Consider the following 18,991-nt stretch of genomic DNA (forward strand, 5'->3'; position numbering starts at 1 on the left):
GGATGGAGTGAGTGAGAGGGATGGAGTGAGTGAGAGGGAGGGAGTGAGTGAGAGGGAGGGAGTGAGTGAGAGGGATGGAGTGAGTGAGAGGGATGGAGTGAGTGAGAGGGATGGAGTGAGTGGGAGGGAGTGAGTGAGTGGGAGTGAGTGAGTGAGTGAGAGGGAGGGAGTGAGTGAGAGTGAGTGAGAGTGAGAGGTAGGGAGTGAATGGGAGGGAGTGAGAGGGAGGGAGTGAGCGAGTGAGAGAGAGGGAGAGAGTGAGAGTGAATGAGTGGGAGAGGGAGGGAGAGGGAGTGAGTGAGACGGAGAGGGAGTGAGACGGACAGGGAGGGAGAGGGAGTGAGATGGAGACAGAGGGAGTGAGAGGGAGGGAAAGGGAAGGAGACGGAGAGGGAGGGAAAGGGAGGGAAAGGGCGTGAGACAGAGAGTGAGTGAGAGGGAGGGACAGGGAGGGGGATGGAGAGGGAGTGAGAGGGAGTGAGAGAGAGGGAGTGAGAGAGAGGGAGTGAGACAGTCGGAGTGAGACAGAGGAAGACAGGAGAGAGGGAGGGTGAGAGGGAGAGAGAGCTAGAGAGAGGGAGGGAGACCGAGAGAGATGTGTGTATGCCGGGACGGCTCAGTGGACGAAGGCGTCCGCTGCAGGGACCTATGATCAACCTCATGGTCAGTTTTATGTTGTTGCTCTAGCCCCTCCCCCTCCCCCACTGACCCTGCCCCCCCACCGATGCGGCCCTCGGACACAAACCAAACTGTAAATTTGGCCCCCGAGAGAAAGTTTGTGAGTACCCATGTGTTAGAGCCTCTGGATAGAGACCTAACTCGTCCATTCCCAATGTTAAGTCTGCCTGAGAGTGGCCCTGGGGGTCCCCCAAATCCATTCTCATGCCTACTTAAGTTGGTCCTGGTGAGTCTACTGACTTCTACCTGACCCTTGTCTGCCTCATCCCCTGACACTTCCTGATCCTCCTCCTCTCCTTCACTAACTGTTCCATTGAGATGGAGGTCAGGGTCCCCAAGGGTTCCCTCTAAGGGGGGCATGTTCCCATCTGGATGAGAAGGATCTGTGTTGGCAGTCCTCCTGGCATCATAAGTCTCTAAGAGACCAATCAGAAAGGGAATGGTAGGGTTAGAACCCTGTTTTAGCTTCCTGGATGTACAGATTTGTCTCATCTCCTGGAAGCTAAGAGCAGCATATCATGAAGTGACCTGTGGAGGGTCCACTGACACAAGGGGGGCTTCTGAGTTCCCTCCTTTGTCCGACATGCTTCTAGTGTGGTGTAAGTGATGCACCTACCTACACTGTTTGTTTGCCTACTGATCCCTTGCTAAGAGTTGTAGTCAGGGTGTGCTAGGCCCTGTTGAACTACAACAGCTGGTTCAGTAGAACTCAGAGTATTCTAAGCTAAGTTATATGTACCTTGGTACTTATGTGATCTTTCAAATGATATTCTTAGGATACGTGTGGTAAAACAACAGCAAGCTCAAAATCCCAACCGCTGCTCACCAATGTGAGAAATTGGCCTGATATGTAGTGCTCACTATTCTAGTGATCACTGTGTATCATTCCAAATGACCCTTATGGTGATTGGTTGTAAGTCAACCGTTAGACCAGCTATCCTAGTAGCATGGACAAGAGCAGTCTTTAGGCTAAACTCTAGAGGGCGTGTTAAGCCAGCTGTTATACCATCACATATACCCCTTGAACACCAAGTGAAAGGACACCACACAAGTTGTTATGAAAATAAAGTATATTTATTTAGAACACAACAGCCCTGGACTCTTTATGAGGACAGGGCGCTAAGCACAATACAAAATTCTTAAGAAAATACTGAAAGTCGCACAATTTACACAAATGCCCGAGGGGCACGAAAAACCATATACTCTAAAAGTGGAATGCGAAATTACTAGCAGGTAAGTACTACTCTAATAGCCTTTAGGATCGCTAGGACTTGACTACTGAACCTTCAGATTACTAGCAGGAGGCCTAGGGAGATCGGGTGCAGAGTGTGCACTCTCACGTGGGATGCGGGACAAAGTCTATGGATGCTAGATTTCGTAAAGTTAGTGTTATCGGACGAATCCGACTAGGTAGAGCTGAAACGAAAAAGGATCTGGACCTTTGGATAGTTAAGCTATGCTGGAGCACCGAAGTGCTGAGTTTACCTAGCCCAGGGGCTGCGGATGGATAGGTCTGAAAAGACGTCGGGAATCCTCGTTGCAGTCTATGGAGCCTGAAAGAAGAAGTTGCTGGCAGGCGACCAGTGATGAAGTTCGAAGTGATCCAAGCCTGGATCGAAGATGGAAGACACCTGTAAGCAGAGGGGACCAAGTTCTGAATCACTAGCCAGTGATTAGATGGGCACCAGGATGGCACCGGATGGAGTCACCTCGACCAGGTGAGTGGGCGACGCTGGGCTTTGCAGTCTCACGGACCAGGAGGCGTTGTCGGCGACCAGGATGGAGGTGCGAGCTGTCCCACGATTGTATCTGCTGTCGACATCGCTGGACCCAGGATTGGGGCAACAAGTCTTGGCAAATGCAAGCCCACACGGTGGACTTAAAATGGCGTCTGGAGTGGACCAGGAGAGTCCGGGGTGCTCCTCTGTTGGAGGGGAGCAAGGGCCAGTCTGGAGCAACCAGAACAGCGTTGGAAATGTCGTCGTTCGTCGTCGGGAAGGCCACAAGCCAGCAGGCAAGTAGCCAGACAACGCGGTGAGCAGCAAAGAGCGGGAGGGCCCCACGCAGATCTCGTGGATGCTGGGGGGCTGGACTTCGGTGCTGGAGCTGCTCAGGGTTAGGGCTTCTCACACCTCAAAGCACTCACTCGAGGATCCCTCGGCGGTCGTGCTAGGCAAGCGTTGTGCAGTCCTGCAGATGGCCGGTCCCTCGAGGTCTCGTCACACCCACGAATCTCAGCTGGGCTGATGATGCAGGTAGAGGTCAGAGGTGCCAGGGAAGCCGGTTCTCGTCGAGCTGGGCAGTCTTGATCCGGAGGAGATACTTACAGCAAACCGCGATGCTTGGATGGTGCCTGCGGGTGCAGGGTGGCTACTCCTTAGCCACAAGGGAGAGTCTTCTGAAAGGTTCAAGAGTTCTTTCGTGGAAAGTCATCAAGATTCGGAATTATCTAATTTGGAAGGGGTCCCCGCTCTCACCTTTATACTAAAGAAAAGGGCTGGTACGGGACTAGGTCCTGCCCATGGGTGGGACCAGGAAGGGGGGTGGTTACACCCCTCTCCCATGCCGGATTTTCCCCAGCTCAGGGGCTGGTGTGCCCCTGGAACCGGTTCAGACTGGCAGATGCATAGTGAGTCACCTTCCTATTCAGCCCTGCCTACCTAGGATACACAAAACCCTGTCTGGGATGGTGCTAGCACCGCCCCTGACAGGAAACCCTTTGTCCAAGCTCCCCTCGCTGGAAGGACTCCCAGCTGCAGGGGGTCAGACTTGTGTCTGTGGTGGCTGCATCCTTTTTGTGATGCTGAGGCTCGAGTTAACTTTAACCGGGGTTCACAGTTACATACATGTCGTGTCCCTCTAGAAGGGTGGAATGCTAACCCCGTCGCCAGAAATGGCGAGGGGTTAGTATTCCAATTCGTATGACACCTTACTCGACATGTTTTGATAAAGCGATACCAAAGATAGCAAATAACCGCGAGGATTATAATGCACTTAAGAGTATATGGTACGCGTTATCATAGAACAGCTATTAGGACTTGGTTCCGCAAGCTGCAGACGGGCTCAGCTCATGCCAGAGCACCATCTCACATAATTCCAAGCACTCTGCCTTCAGGATTGTTAAGGCCTGCCATAGGAGTGACTGATAGGAATATATGTGTCTATTTTTAGGGTTAGATATAGCTATACTATATCTACAGCAAAGGGTGATTACACCACCTTGCCCCAGCTGTCGTGCAGCCAATTGTGTCAGATTTAGATGGCCAGCCAGGGGTGGCATAATACATGCTGCAGCCCCTGGTAGGCCCTGGGTACACCTATGCCCTGAGTTACAGGGTCTGATAAGGTGACCCAGTACCAAATAGATATGTACCTAAGGTACATGGACTCCATTTTACAGAGAGAGCAGTAGGCCTGGGGTCCTGATTGGCAGGGTCCCAGGCCAACTATGTCAAAAACCAGCTAAAACACAAGGCAAAAAGTTGGGGGCAACCATAGTCAGGATCTACCTTCCTACATTCAGTGGTTAAGCCAAACCCATCAATCAGAGCACTCTACAGGACAGTGTAATTGTTAGCATCCTCATCAATAACTGTTAGGAGCTTATCTCTACCTTTTTCTGAAAAGGAGAGCCATAAGATTGCTGCCCACTGACTTTGGGGTTAATGCTGTACTTTGCAGGCCCTCTCCAGAGCAATTATCCATTTGTGGATGTCATCCTCAACTTTGTAGGCAAGCACAATCTTACTCAGGTGTCTATTGTCATAGGACCTGTCTTTATCCTTAGGGATATTGCTGCCACCAGTGGGGTCTGACCCACTCAACTTCTTTTTTCTAGCAAAAGCAAGTTTTTTTTAGCTAGGGAAAGTTCCTCTCTCTCTATTCTGAGATTGACCCCCCTCTTCCTAGCCTGGTGTTCTCTTCTCTGAGGGGAAGTCATTCCCCTCTGAGAACCCCTTGAAGCATTGGAGTGAAGAGATTCACCTGAGTGAGATCTATTCCTCCTATACCTCTGATTAAGCCCACTTAAAGGCCTGAATGGGGCTGTCCCATTCTCAGCCCCAAATTGACTTAGGTTAGCCTGGCTAAGTCTTCTGACTGGTACCTGGCTGTCTACCTCTTCCTCAGAATCTTCCTCAACTTCATCCTCATCATCATCTATGACTGCAGGATCAGTGGTATTATCTGTAGAGGGTAGGACCTCATCTACATTCCTCGTAGGGCCTGAACCAGAGGCCTTAAGAACTTCAGATTCCTCTAAGAGTTCCCTCAGTTGCTAAAGGGTAGGGTTAGAACCCTGTTTCAACTTTCCTGTGGTACAGAAGTGTCTCTGTTCTCTGAAGCGGAGTATATCAAATTTGGAGGGTGCCCTGGGAGGGTCACTCACCACAGGTATAGATCCACTTGGTTCACCTGTGCCAGACATGAACTAGTGAGGTATGTGCACCTACCTACACAAAGTGTTTTCCTACTAAACCTCTCTAGGAGTTGTAGTCAGGGTGTGCTAGGCCCTTTGGTCTACAACAACTAAGTTCAGTAGAACTTAATTATTATAAGTCTTGTTATATGTACCTATAGGTACCTAATGTGATCTTTCAAATGATATTGCAAAGATTACAATTGGTAAAACAACAGCAAGCTCTTTTCCCAACCGCTGCACACCAATGTGAGAAGTTGGCCTGATATGTGATGTCCACTATTCTAGTGGGCACCCTGTATCAGTCTAAACAACCCTTATGGTGATGGTTGTAAAGTCAACCTGGAGAACCGCAGCCTTAAGGCCCGGCGGCTCAGGGTACGCCTAAATCCCCGGAGTTCTCCTGCCTTATCAAATACAGAGACACAGACTCTTCGTCTGGCGTAGAAGATGGTATTTATTAGCTGCAGCTAGTACAGTGGTCTTAGAAGTCGTCAATGCAACGAGGTTCAAAAGAGACTGCGACTTAACTCCGTGGCGCACAGGTTTATATACAGCACAACACAATGCAAAAAGGCAATTTCACAAGAGCATGAGCTATAGGCAAACATTAGAAACAATGTTTTAAGACTGAGGCAACTCAAATTCCCGGTCCCATTTGTCACTCGACCTCTTAAGTAAATTACAAATGAATCCACATTATTCAGTTTACGAGCAAAGAAAACACACAGGTGTGTGTCGTAGGAGGGCAGTCGTAAAACAGGAGAATACAGGAGACATGTAGCGAAGGACAGCAGATAAGATAACCTAAAGGAAACAATGGTGTGAACCAACATGTAGTCCAGACGGGGATTAATCAGCTCAGACAGGAATTAGTGTACTCGGCCAGACCCTGACACTCACTAGTAAACATTAGCAGAGAAGCCACCTGACACGCAAAGGCAGAAACGACAAAAACATCGCGTTCGCCAAGCTGCCTAAGTGAGGGCAACACAAAATGGCGGCGATCACAAAATGGAGGCTGAGTACGAACAAATTCGTAATTTTCAGAACCTCAAACCTTATAGACCAGCTATCCTAGGGTTGGCATGGACAAAGGTCTTAGGCTAAGCTCAAGAGGGCATGTGAAGCCAGCTGTTTTACCATATGTAACCCCTTTAATACCAGATGAAAGGACACCACACAGGTTATATATAAAATATATATGTATTTATTTCCAACACAACCCCTCTGAACTCTTTATGAGGTCAGAGGCACAAGCACATAGCAATATACCTAATTATCATACAATAAGTTGCACAATATACAGTAGCTCCCTAGGGGCACGTCAAAACATATACTAAAATAGTGGTATAAGAACCACGTCACGAACAAAGGATAGGCCTAGGGCCTAGGGAATCGCTGGGGCTACACTGTACTACCAAAGGATAGGAAGTAGGAGGCCCAAGGGAGGCGTGTGCAGTGTCTTTACACACATGCAAGTTACCATGGAGTTAGAATGGGAACGAAAGAATTGGAAACTCGTTCTTTTAGGGCACTTCCGGATGGACTAGGAGAAAGCTACTTGAAACTTAAACACTAGGATAGTCAATACCCACAGGAGCACCGGAGTAATCGTGTTACCTCACCCACAGGAAGCGGGTGCATAGGTGTCAAAGTGTGTCGGGTTTCGTCTCTGAATCCTATGGAGCCTTGAAGAAAGATGCTGCAGGAGACCAGGAGAGAAGTGTCAGGTTGGATCCAAGGGCGGATTGAGGATGAAGAGTATCTGAAAGCAGAAGGGACAGAGTCTGGGTCACTAGCCAGTGGCCAGGAAGGAACCAAGAAGGAACCAGGCGATGTCGCAAAGCAATCAGGTGATGTCGTGAAGCTTGTCTCTGCAGCCACGTGGACCAGGAGGTGTTGACGACGACCAGGAGCTGGACACGGACTGTCCCACGAAGGATCTCGCAGTCGGTGGTGTCGGCTTCCGGATTGGAGTCAACAAGCCTTGGCTAAGGCAGCCCGTGCAGGAATTGAAGATGGCTTCTTAATCAGACCAGCAAGATCTGATGGGCTGCTCCTTTTCAGGGGAGCAAGGGCCAGTCTGGAGCAACCACACCAGTGGTGTAGATTCAAGGTTTCTTCATCACAGATGCCACTAGCCAATGGGCAAGTGACCGGTACAGACGCGTCGAACAGGAAAATGCAAAAGGGCCCCACGCAGCACTCGAGGAGTGTGGAGGGATGATCTTTGGTGCAGATGATGCTCGGGGCTGGGGCTTCTCAATCCCCAATGCACAACTTCGAGGGTGCCTCAGAAGTTGCATGGAAAGTTATTCGCTGGCTTTCCAAGATGGCCGGTCCTACGTCTCACGTCGCCTCCATGGGTCTCAGCTTTGCTGTGGCTGTGGATCGGGGTGAAGGAAGTCTGGAAGTCCGAGTCTTGTCAGGCTCTGTGTTTCGGCTCTGGCGGGAGCGACGACAAAGCAAACCGTTGATCGCTTGATGGTGCCTGCTTGTGCAGGGTGGTCACTCCTTGACCACAAGGGAGATTCTTCAGTCTTCTATCTTCAAGTAAAACGTCGAAGGTCCAGAGTTTTGTTTCAAGTTTCAATCAGGATAAATCTAAAGTCTTGGGACTCAGCTCCTACCTATATACCAAATCTAGGGTCTGGATTACCTGCTAGGTCCCTCCTATGGGTGGGACCAGGGAAGGGGGTGGTTACATCCCTTCCCCTTTGTCCAGTTTCGCGCTAGAGCTGGGGCTGGAGTGTCCCAGCACAGGTTTGAACTGGACTATGCATGGGACACCTTGTGTGCCCCATGCATTGTCTCGTTTCATTCAGCCCTCCCTGCCTCAATACACTCGAGCCTGTCTGGGGTGGTGCTAGCACCTCCCAAGACAGGAAACCTATTGTCCAAGCCTCCCTCGCTGGAAGGACTCCCAGCAGCAGGAGGTCAGACTTGTGTCTGTGGCAGCAGCATTCATTTTGTGATGCTGAGGCTCTGGTTAACTTTAACTGGGATTAGTAGGAACAACATGTCTTCTCCCTCTAGAAGGGTGGAATGCTACCCCCGTCGCCAGAACTGGCGAGGGGGTAGTATTCCAAAGCGTATGACACCTTACACGACATGTTTTGATAAAGCCAAACCAGAGTTAGCATTTAACTGCGAGGTTCATAATGCACTTAAGAGTATATGGTATGGCTATATCCTAGAACAGCTATAAGGACATGGTTCCGAAAGCTGCAGACAGGCTCAGCTCATGCTAGAGCCTCATCTCACATAAAACCAAGCACTCTGCCTCCAGGATTGTTAAGGCCTGCCATAGGAGTGACTTATAGGTGTATATGTGTCTAGATATAAGGTTAGATACAGGAATACTATATCTAAGAAAGGGGTGATTACACGACCTTGCACCAGCTGAGTGATCAGCCAGTTGTGTCAGTTTGGATGGCCAGCCAGGGGTGACAAAAGATATGCTGCAGCCCCAGGTAGGCCTTGGATGCACCTATGCCCTGGGTACCTATAGAACTCTGTACAGGGGCTCATAAGGTGACCCAATTCCCAATTGGTAATGTACCTAGAGTACATGGTATTGAATTTAGAGAGAGCACAGCTGGGCTGTGGGTCTGATTAGCAGGCCCACAGCCACATTACTTCGAAAACCAGGGAAGCAAAAAGCAAAATGTGGGGTGACCATAGGAAAGCAGACCCTACTCTCCTACACAACACCCCCCCCCCCCAAACGCAGGGACATTAGACTAACCTTGACCAGTTGTGTCTTCATGTTCTAAGTGGAAGTACCTGGAGAGACAATCTGCATTACCATGGTCAGTCCCTGGTCTGTGCTCCACTGTAAAGTCCACCCCTTGTAGGGAAATGGACCACCTGAGCAGTTTGGGATCGTCACCCTTCATCTGATTTAGCCACAAGAGGGGCTTATGGTCGGTCTGAATCTTGAAGTGAGTGCCAAACAAATATGGTCTCAACTTCTTTAGGGCCCAAACCACAGCAAAGGCCTCCCTCTCAATGGCTGACCAACGTTTCTCTCTAGGGGTCAGCCTTCTGCTAATAAAAGCAATGGGCTGGTCTTGGCCATCTACATTCAGTTGTGAAAGTACAGCTCCCACCCCCAACTCAGAAGCATCTGTCTGGACAATAAACTCTTTGGAGTAGTCAGGACTCTTCAGGATAGGTGCAGAGCACATGGCCTTCTTCAGGTCATCAAATGCTTTTTGACAGCTTACTGTCCACTGAACTTTCTTTGGCATTTTCTTTGAAGTCAAGTCATTAAGTGGTGTCACAATGGACCCATAATTCTTAACACACTTTCTGTAGTAACCAGACAGGCCCAAGAAAGCTCTGACCTGTGTCTGGGTGGTTGGAGGAGCCCAGTCCTTGATGGTCTGGATCTTACTCTCCAGTGGTTGAACCTGACCCCCACCTACAAGGTGGGCCAGGTACACAACCTTACTCTGCCCAGTGAAGCAAAAAGCAAAAAGTGAGGTGACCATAGGAAAGCAGACCCTACTCTCTTTCAACGGGCACTTTCGATGAACAAAAGATTGCGTATTTACAAGAACAGCTGTTTAAGAGACAAAGTAGGCAGTCTATGTTTGATTACCTTAGAACATGGCAGACAGCAGCTAGACAGAAGCGGTTGAAGGCAGAAAATGAGGCCCGGAAAGGGAGCATCTCACTAAAGGCCCCTGACGGTTACCATTCCATAACTCCCTTAGACCACACGCTTCATATGACGCACGCACACCATATGGGTAGCTCTCTCTGAGTCATGTCATGGAATGTCAATGGGTTGCTTGATAGCATCAAGCGTACTGCAGTCTTGAAGTATGCCCAACGACATGCCCTCGATGTCCTCCTGCTCCAGGAGACCCACCTCATGGGGACCCAATGTTCCTTTGTTGCACGCTACTGTATTGACAGGGTGTGGCATTAGGGCTTTGACAGAGGCTCATGGGAGGGGTGGCCTTCCTGCTGTGGAGAACCCATCCCTTTGTCCCCACCCACATCAAAAGGGACCCAGAAGGACGGTTTGTAACTCTCTCTGGAACGTTGTAGGGGAACACCCTTAACCTCTTATCCATATACATTCCACCCGCTATGCTTACACCAACGTTGAGGCACCTTACCAACGTTATTTCCACCCTTCATTAATGGCAGACGATTCTAGGAGGTGATTTTAATGTAGTTATACAACCCATGCTTGATACTACGTGCGCACCCTCCTCTGCTAGGGCGACACAGGCAAAGAAACTAGTTGAATGGCCTGCCATTTTTGGCCTCTGTGATGTGTGGAGAACTTTGAACCCTCAAACCCCTCAATACACACACACCTCGGCGGCGCATCCTACCCATGCACAAATCAACATGATTTTTATGCCTGTCCCGACTGCCATAGTGTGGCTGACATGGCTATCCTCCCTGAGGAATCTCGGACTATTCAGCTTTTGCTCCTGTGCCTAGGCAAAACCCCTGGCATACTGCGACCAATGTGGTGATCATACGCCTGCTTCCTGCAAAGCAGAGTTCCAAAAGTCTATAGGAGAAGAATTGCGGCAATACTTCCTCACGAATCTGGACTCGGTCCCCTCCCTGAGTACCCTCTGGGAAGCAAGCAAGGCCACCATCCGAGGAGTGGCCAGGAGCCATCTCCGAGCACAGCGACTGTCCTGGGACATCCACCTGGCTCTCCTGGAACTGCAAGCAACCCGGCTGGAGGCTGACCTCACCAGGGCTCCAGATGTAGCTCAGGATAGGCAACTAGCGGTTCTGCGTGAAGAGATCAAGCAGATTTCGTTGGAATCGGCCAACTTGTTTTGGCGCTTGACTGTCGCCCGGGTGTATGGCTGGGGCAAAAAGGATGGGAAGCTGCTACACAGACTAGCCTCATACTCCCTAGCAAATTGAATCATCTCTGAAATCCGTGACCCTTCCAGAGCCACTCGCCACACATCGCTTGAGATCGCACAGGCGTTCGCTGACTATTAAGCCTGCCTATACTCAGCACGTAAGCTGGAGGGCTCCCTACCAGACCTACTAGACCCGTAGAGGGTCCGTATTCCCTGCTTGACGCACTCGAAGGCGGCCAGCCTGGACCTCACCTTCACCCCAGAAGAGATAAGTGCAGCAATTTCCTCACTGGCATCCAGGAAAACTCCGGACCCAGATGGATTTCCTCAGGAATACTATGCCACCTACTGGTAGCTGCTGATCCGACCCTCTCAACCTTATTTCACCATATTGCAGATGCTAGAATAGAAAAATATGCTTCAGTGTTGTTTAAGTTAGCGTTCGGGGCGCCATTTTGTGTAAGGGCGCCATTTTATATCACGATCGAATGTAATCCTTGCCATTACCGAAAAACTGCCTTTTCTAGGTTAGGTTTTAGCAGAGATGAGTTCTGGTATACGAATTAATGCACTGTTCATATTAATGCATACCTTTCCTTTAGACTTAAGCCTTCTCCCACCTGTCTAGTGGTGGGTACAGGCAGAGTGACCTTGAATAGTAGATAAGGTGTCCCCGGCCTCAGAATCAAAACTTACTCCTTTGTAATTTACTGTCCAGCTGCATTTCCTTGAAAAATTCCATGATGAGCGTGCTTTGGTTTTGAAGTGTACATAATGTATTGTTATTCTTACTGATGTCAGTCCCTCTGCAGCATTCCTAGCGACTGGGCCGACAGGGCTCCGCTCCGAGTGTACTTTAAATAAACTGTTATTAGTTTGTATTCTCTACCGTCTGACCGACTCTTCATTTGTATGGAAGGCTGAAATGTGGTCGTGAGTGACCCGATTGACCCTAATCGGATCACTTCCTTCAGTTGGCGCCCGAACAGGAACTCCTTTGGGTGAGTGACCCATCCCCTTCCACGGACGGGTGGGGGGTCAAGGCCATCGTCGGCTCAGATGGACGGACGGATCAGGGATCCCTGCATGAAGAGTTCCTGATACTCGCAGCTGCCCCTTGTCCCTTCGGATGGTGCCTCGCCCAGTGGCCATCCGGACTGGAGTTCTGAACGGTGAAACCCTTGGATCTGACCGTTTGGTCTGAAGAGTCGCAGTTGAGAATACATTCGTTTGACCTGCATATATCAGGTGAGTTTGTTTTGATTCTTTGTCAATATGGTACCATTTTGGTTTGTTTTTGGTATGGTCTAAAGGCCGTCTTTGGGGTAAAAGCTATTCCAATTGTTTTGCAAGGCATAAAATAGTAAACTTGTTTTCTTTTGAAAATACCTAGTGTTAGCAAATTGTTTTTCTTGGGCTGTCGTTGTTCTGCTGATGCTCGATTGGAAGAAAGCCAGCCAGCACCTCCAGAAGGCACTTCGAATTTTGATATGCATGTGAAACATGGTCTTGGCCCTTTTATGTTTAGTACATTATGGCACAAATATAAGAGGGACAATGCTGATTGAATATTTACAAGAACAGCTGTTTAAGAGACGAAGTAGGCAGTCTATGTTTGATTCCCTGAGAACATGGCAGACAGAAGCTTGACAGAAGCAGTTGAAGGCAGAAAAAGAGGCCCGGAAAGGGAGAATGCAGACATTGACTCAGAAGGCTGTAGCATATGATAGGGAATGACAGGAAAAGGGTGTTGAATGTGAAGATAGCAGGTTTCGATAACAAATTGATAAATCATATGTGGTTCAGGAAGAAGATGATGCTTTTGTGGGGGAATTGTTGGATACTCAACCCCCGCCTCCATATACCCTACAAAGAATATATCCCACTGTTCCAGTGCCCTCACAGCTGCCCGTTACAGTTGCTTCCACTGTCTCTGTTCCTGTGGCTACTGCTGTTATTTCAACGGCCGTGGCTTCGGCTTCCCCTCCTCTCTCTTCTGTTTCTTTGCCCTCTGTGGCAACTGTGAGTGTTAGTACCCCTACCACCCCTATTGTATCAGCTCCCCTCTTGCCAGCTCTTTTTCCTGCGACACAACAATTAGCGACGATAGTGCCTGTTACTTCTGTTACCTCTCCCACTGTGGTTTTTCACCCTCCGACATTAGTCAGTAGTGGGACAGCGGTACGTGGATTTGAGGATCGGGATTGGACAAAATTCAAGGAGCGTATGGGACAGTTAGTGCGATCTGAAATGGGAGATGACGAGAAACAGGTAATAGCCAATCAGGCTGCCCAATGTGACCATAATCCCATTTATAGTCTAGAGGACGTCTGGCCGACTATGCGAGATTTTGAGCCCTTTATACAGCAGCATGCCCTTAAACACATGTGTGCAACTTTAATTGGTCTTTGACAGCAGTGTTTTGAAGTGGAAGCACCTCAAATTTTATATGACATTACAGATCGAGCATATATTAGTTAATTGGGGCCAGAACAAGTTTTTGCTTATGTTACGACAATAATAGCTTACAGGGGAAGACTACATGAGAAAAGTCCCAGGTCGGTGTCTCAGTTTCCGATGCTGGAGGTCCATCCCATATATCATCCAAACTTGCCAGAGTTAACAGTTGTGCATGGTAATGTTACTCGAGCGGCAGTGACAGCCAGGTTTCAGGAGCAATAGGTTTATACTCGTGCTGAAAATGGGCTTTAGTTGATTGCTTATTTTTGTACCATCTGGAACATACATATAATGAGCTGGCAACCCTAATCACAAGACTGGAAGTTTGTTGCAGGATGAGCACAATATTTATTTCCTCCACCCTCTATCCCTGAACCCTGAATAATGCCATATCGCAATAGTTTAACTTGTATATGAAACCCTATGCCAGCCCTCAATAACATGCTGAGTTACTTCAAATATCTGGGAATGCACCCTACATTCAGACAATTCACTCTCGCCCCTTCACTTTCACACTCACCCTGCACTCACAGCGATCACAATGTACTTATTCTGATCACCATGCACTCACACCATTCAGCCGCTCACCCTGCACTCACCGTGACTACACTGCGCTTATGCCACTCACCATGAACTCACAGCTATCTCCCTCTACTTTCCCTGTGGTCACATGAGCACACCACTCACTTTGTACTCACAGTGAGCACCCTGCACTCACAATGCACTTGCGCTGTTCACCCTGTACCTCACTGTTGCAAAATATATAGGAATATCCATATAAATTCATGTGTATGCACTTCAAAATATATCATGCTTACATATATCACATTAACATGTGGCCTGGAGCTCCAAAGGGCTTCCTATCTGACCTTGACTGGACAAGCTTCAACAAGCTATTTTGTACCTCTTTAGAGGTCACTTTGCCTGTCCTGACTACATGATATTTCTTATTCTGGTTGTGCAAGTTGCTTTCACAGTGCAGAGCCAGCCTTTCTGGTCTGCCCATATCTGGCTGTTTTGCATGGTGCAGACATTATACATCCATGTCAGCCATATTTGGCTTGGTGCCTTATTCTAGTTCCACTGACATGGCATTACTCAATGTATATAGCACCTAGAAACCTGTCACTCTGGGAGGAAGCAGTCTGAGAGCCCATAAGGTGGCAGATCTGACTTCTTCCTTGCTAATTAGCAATGGTGCATGCTTTTGGTACCAACAAATACATTTCACTCTGTTTCTGAGCAAACCTGCTATGTCTAGTGAGTTTCATTAATTTGCTCCTGGGAGGGTGCCAGTATTACCCCATCAAAATGGTGTCAGAAAGTGGGAGCATTGGAGAACTGTGATGTCACCAGTTGGTAAGTGGGATGTAAGCTAAATAACTAACTTGCCTTGAGTATAATACATTTGTACCTACACATATAAGAAGTAGTGAAGCAGGTGACTGATAAGTAACTAAGTAACGTTGGGCCAGATGTATCAAGGCTTTTGCGACTCGCAAATGGCCTTTTTGCATTTTTTGGTATGTATCACAAAATCGCAATTTAAGGAATCGCAAAAAATTGCGATTCCTTATTTTGCCATAGCATTTAAGGAATCGTAATTTTTGCGATTCCTTAAATGATATGTATCGGGCATGTATGTGTGCCACATGCACACACATGCAAATTTCAGGGGTGCAGCAGGGTGTCTTTGATACACCGCTGCACCCTTGAAATAATTCTCAAATTGCGATTAGCAAATTGCGAATTCGCAATTTGAGAATTATTGCACTTTCATTCCAATGGGCCTCCTGGCCCATAGGAATGCATTGGAAATTATTCTTTATTTGCGAATTCGTATGCAAATAAAGAATAATAAGGAATCGCTAAAAAATAGCGATTTTGTACATACATTCCGTTTTTCTAAATAGCGATTCGCAAAAAATCGCTATTTAGGATTCGCAAAACGGAATCTTGATACATCTGGCCCTTAATGTCAATAAATATTGACAAATGGCTAGACCCTTTGGGGGTTTTATAAAATCCGTTTTCAGGAGACCCAATGCTAGGAGGGGGTATTCATTTTACCCACAAAAAGAAACCCTCCCAGAATATAGTGAGTGAAGCTTTTGATTCTCTGGTCGCACCGGAACACAGGGAAATAATTTTGAAATATGCGTAGTTATGTCATGGATGAATCACTGTATTGGAATAGGGTATTGATCTTCAGTATTGGACCTCTATGTTTCCTTGATTATTTATATATATATATATATATACTAGCAGCCCGTCCCGACGTTGTCCGGGTATGAATTGCTGCCGGCCAGTAGTGTATTGTTTTGTAGGATTTCGTTTAGATAGCATTTCTTATCTGTGACAGGCCTGTGAAACGCTCCAATTCACAGTGCACTGCTGATGCACTTAAGAGTGCGCGTTCAGTAGTGTGTGAACTCGAGTTTCCCTACTTTATTTTCCTTGCAATATTATATAGTGCGAACTCGACAACATGGCATGAGCACAATTTACATTACAGAAGAACACATTCATTTGTGGTAGGCACGGGGAGACAAAGCGATTTGCCTGGAATCACAGGATGTTGAGCTGATGCCGAGATTTGAACGTAGCTCCCCATCTCTAAAGTTCGCAATTCTAGAACTTGTGGTGGGAGGTGTGTCTAAATGTGTATGTCGGTGCTGGGCATCAATGAGAGAGACCTGAGCATTTTTCCAATTGGTGGTGAAAAAATATGAGTATGTTGCTGGAGATGTGGGCCGCCGTGCCACCAATGTACTTACGGGGGAGGGTAAACACCCATTATTCCGCAAATTTCTTTCTGCATACCATCACTCTGCGTACTTTCATTACGAAAGTACCATGACTCCGCAATGCCATTATGACCATGGCATTACATTTTATATGCTTTTACCACGCATACATTTACAACGAAATTCGTTGTAAATGCATGAATGGTAAAAGCATGTTTTTAAAATAATTTTGGATAAGGCAAGTATGGGTATAGGGGTATATGTTTTAGGGTACTGAGGTATATGTTTTGGGGTGTTTGGGTATTTTAATGGTTCAGATATAGTTTTGGGTTATGGGGTACAGGGGTATTTTAAGGGTTCAGGGCTAGGTTTGGGTTTTGGGGTATAGGGGTATTTTTAGGGTTCAGGGGTAGGTTTGGGTTTTGGGGTACAGGGGTAGTTTAAGGGTTCAGGGCTAGGTTTGGGTTTTGGGGTACAGGGGTATTTGTTAGGGTTCATGGCTAGGTTTGGGGTTTGGGATACAGGGGTATTTTAGGGTTCAGGACTAGGTTTGGGTTTTGGGGTACAGGGGTATTTTTAGGGTTCAGGAGTAGGTTTGGTTTTTGGGGTACAGGGGTATTTTAAGGGTTATGGGCTAGGTTTGGGTTTTGGGGTACAGGGGTATTTTAGGGTTCAGGGGTAGGTTTGGGTTTTGGGGTACAGGCGTATTTATAGGGTTCAGGGCTAGGTTTTGGTTTTGGGGTACAGGGGTATTTTTAGGGTTTAGGGATAGGTTTGGGTTTTGGGGTACATGGTATATTTATAGGGTTAAGATGGGTTAGTGTTTAAGGGTGTTGGGGTATTTTATAGAGTAAGGGTGGGTTATGATTATGGGGTGCAGGGGTATTTAAAGTAGGGGTTGGCGGAATTGGCGCGAACTTGGTACAATAAATCTGCAATATTTCTTTCCGTCAGATTTCCAATTATTAAAACAGAAACCTCATATATTCAAGGTAAAATAACAAGTATTTCTACATGCTAAAATGCATATAGTAATTTCACAAAAGTGAAATTAGCTTCCAGCAAGCAGTGAGAGAGGTGATGATTTTGAGATCAAGCCCCTGCAAACCATTATGGGACGAGATTAGCAGTGGGAAGTGAATATTATAGTATCCAAATAATTCTACAAAGAGCTGCAGTTCACCTCGTTCTCCCCAGTTGTCCCCAAGAGGCAAATGCAATAGCATTTAAAATATTATACATCAAGCTGCAGTTCACCTCATGGTCCCTAGATGTCCCTGATGAGGCAAATGCAATAGCATTTAAAATATTTCACATTACGCTGCAGTTCACCTCATGTCCCTAGATGTCCCTGATGATGCAAATGCAATAGCATTTAAAATATTATATATCAAGCTGCAGTTCACCTCGCCCTCCCTAGATGTCCCTGATGAGGCAAATGCAATAGCATTTAAAATATTATACATCACGCTGCAGTTCACCTCGTCGTCCCAAGATGTCCCTGATGAGTAAAAATCCAAAACATTGAAACCCTTTCATGAATGCTAAAAATTATGCTAAGCTTATCCCATAATGCTTTGCAGGGCCTTTTAGTTGTATTTTTGCCCATAACTGTGCTTGGGGTGGTTCTTAGAGAATGGGACCTCCACTGAATTACTATTTAAAGGGAGCAGGAATGTATAGAACCTGGGAAGAAAAATCAACACTCGTGATGGAATGCCCCCAGCGAATGTCACGCCCCCAGCACACACCCACAGCACAATGCAGACACGCCCACAAGGGACTACTTTGATGGCACGGTTCTTTTACATTTTAAATGTATATGGTGGGCGTCTGCATAGCCTATGTCCTTCTGCTGCAACTGCCCTTTCCAACGCTGTATTGGGTGTTGTGATTGGTGCTGTGGTTCCCGAGTTTACCTGGCCAAAAGGTGCAAGTTCTCTCTTTATAATAGTAGTATAGAACCATCTTAAACTTAATCCAGATAAAACTGAGGTGGTTCTCACAGGTGGCACATCCAGTCCCTGGACCCCCACGTTTTGCCCCCCCCTCGATTGGTGCCCCCCCTACCCTCTCACTCAGTTAAAACCCTTGGGATCATGCTGAACCAACATCTTACTCTGCACTCCCAGATCAGTTTGGTGGTTTCATCTTGTTTCTTTACCCTTCGCACCATTAGAAACATTTCCAGATTATTTTCCCCCTCTGCTTTAAAACTAATTCTGATGGGGGGGCGTGGCTTGCGCGCCGCTTCAGCATGGCGTGTTGCGCTTGAGCTCCGAGGCGAGTTTGTCCAGTCGAGCAAATTTCTCCGTTTCTTGCTGCCCTTGTTTGCGGAAAAGGCAACCCTCATCAGCGGAACATGCAGAGAGCTGATTGATGCTGTTTTCCTGATGTTTTGGTCACCGGCTGCATGATTTCTGCCTCACACTTCGAAGGCGCTCGCATTCCTCACGAGCGGCCGCCATTTTCCCGCTCTTGACGTTCCTGTCATTTTACTTCAGATGCGCCGCTTTGGATACAATTTTGCAGTATCACTTGACTGACTAGTGCGTTTCTTCCATGAGGCCTACTACTGGTAACATTTTTTCCTTTTTTATGTGATTTTATTGTTGCTTGGCTGGGTCTTAAGCTGCTCACGCGCTGTTTTTTCTCAGAGCGCTTCTCTCATAGAGGTGTCGATATTTTTTCCTACAAACTCATTACTGTGCACCCCTGCTCTACACATACTCTCGCCGCTAGAACTATCTTAGCGCACACTGAACTCAGGTTGCTCTATCTATTTTTGTGAGACATTCTGCGCAGCTTTTGTGTTCCTTTTTCCCTCAAGTGGT

The sequence above is a fragment of the Lissotriton vulgaris genome, chromosome 11, assembly GCF_964263255.1.
Source record: "Lissotriton vulgaris chromosome 11, aLisVul1.2, whole genome shotgun sequence".
In the NCBI taxonomy this organism is placed as follows: Eukaryota; Metazoa; Chordata; class Amphibia; order Caudata; family Salamandridae; genus Lissotriton; species Lissotriton vulgaris.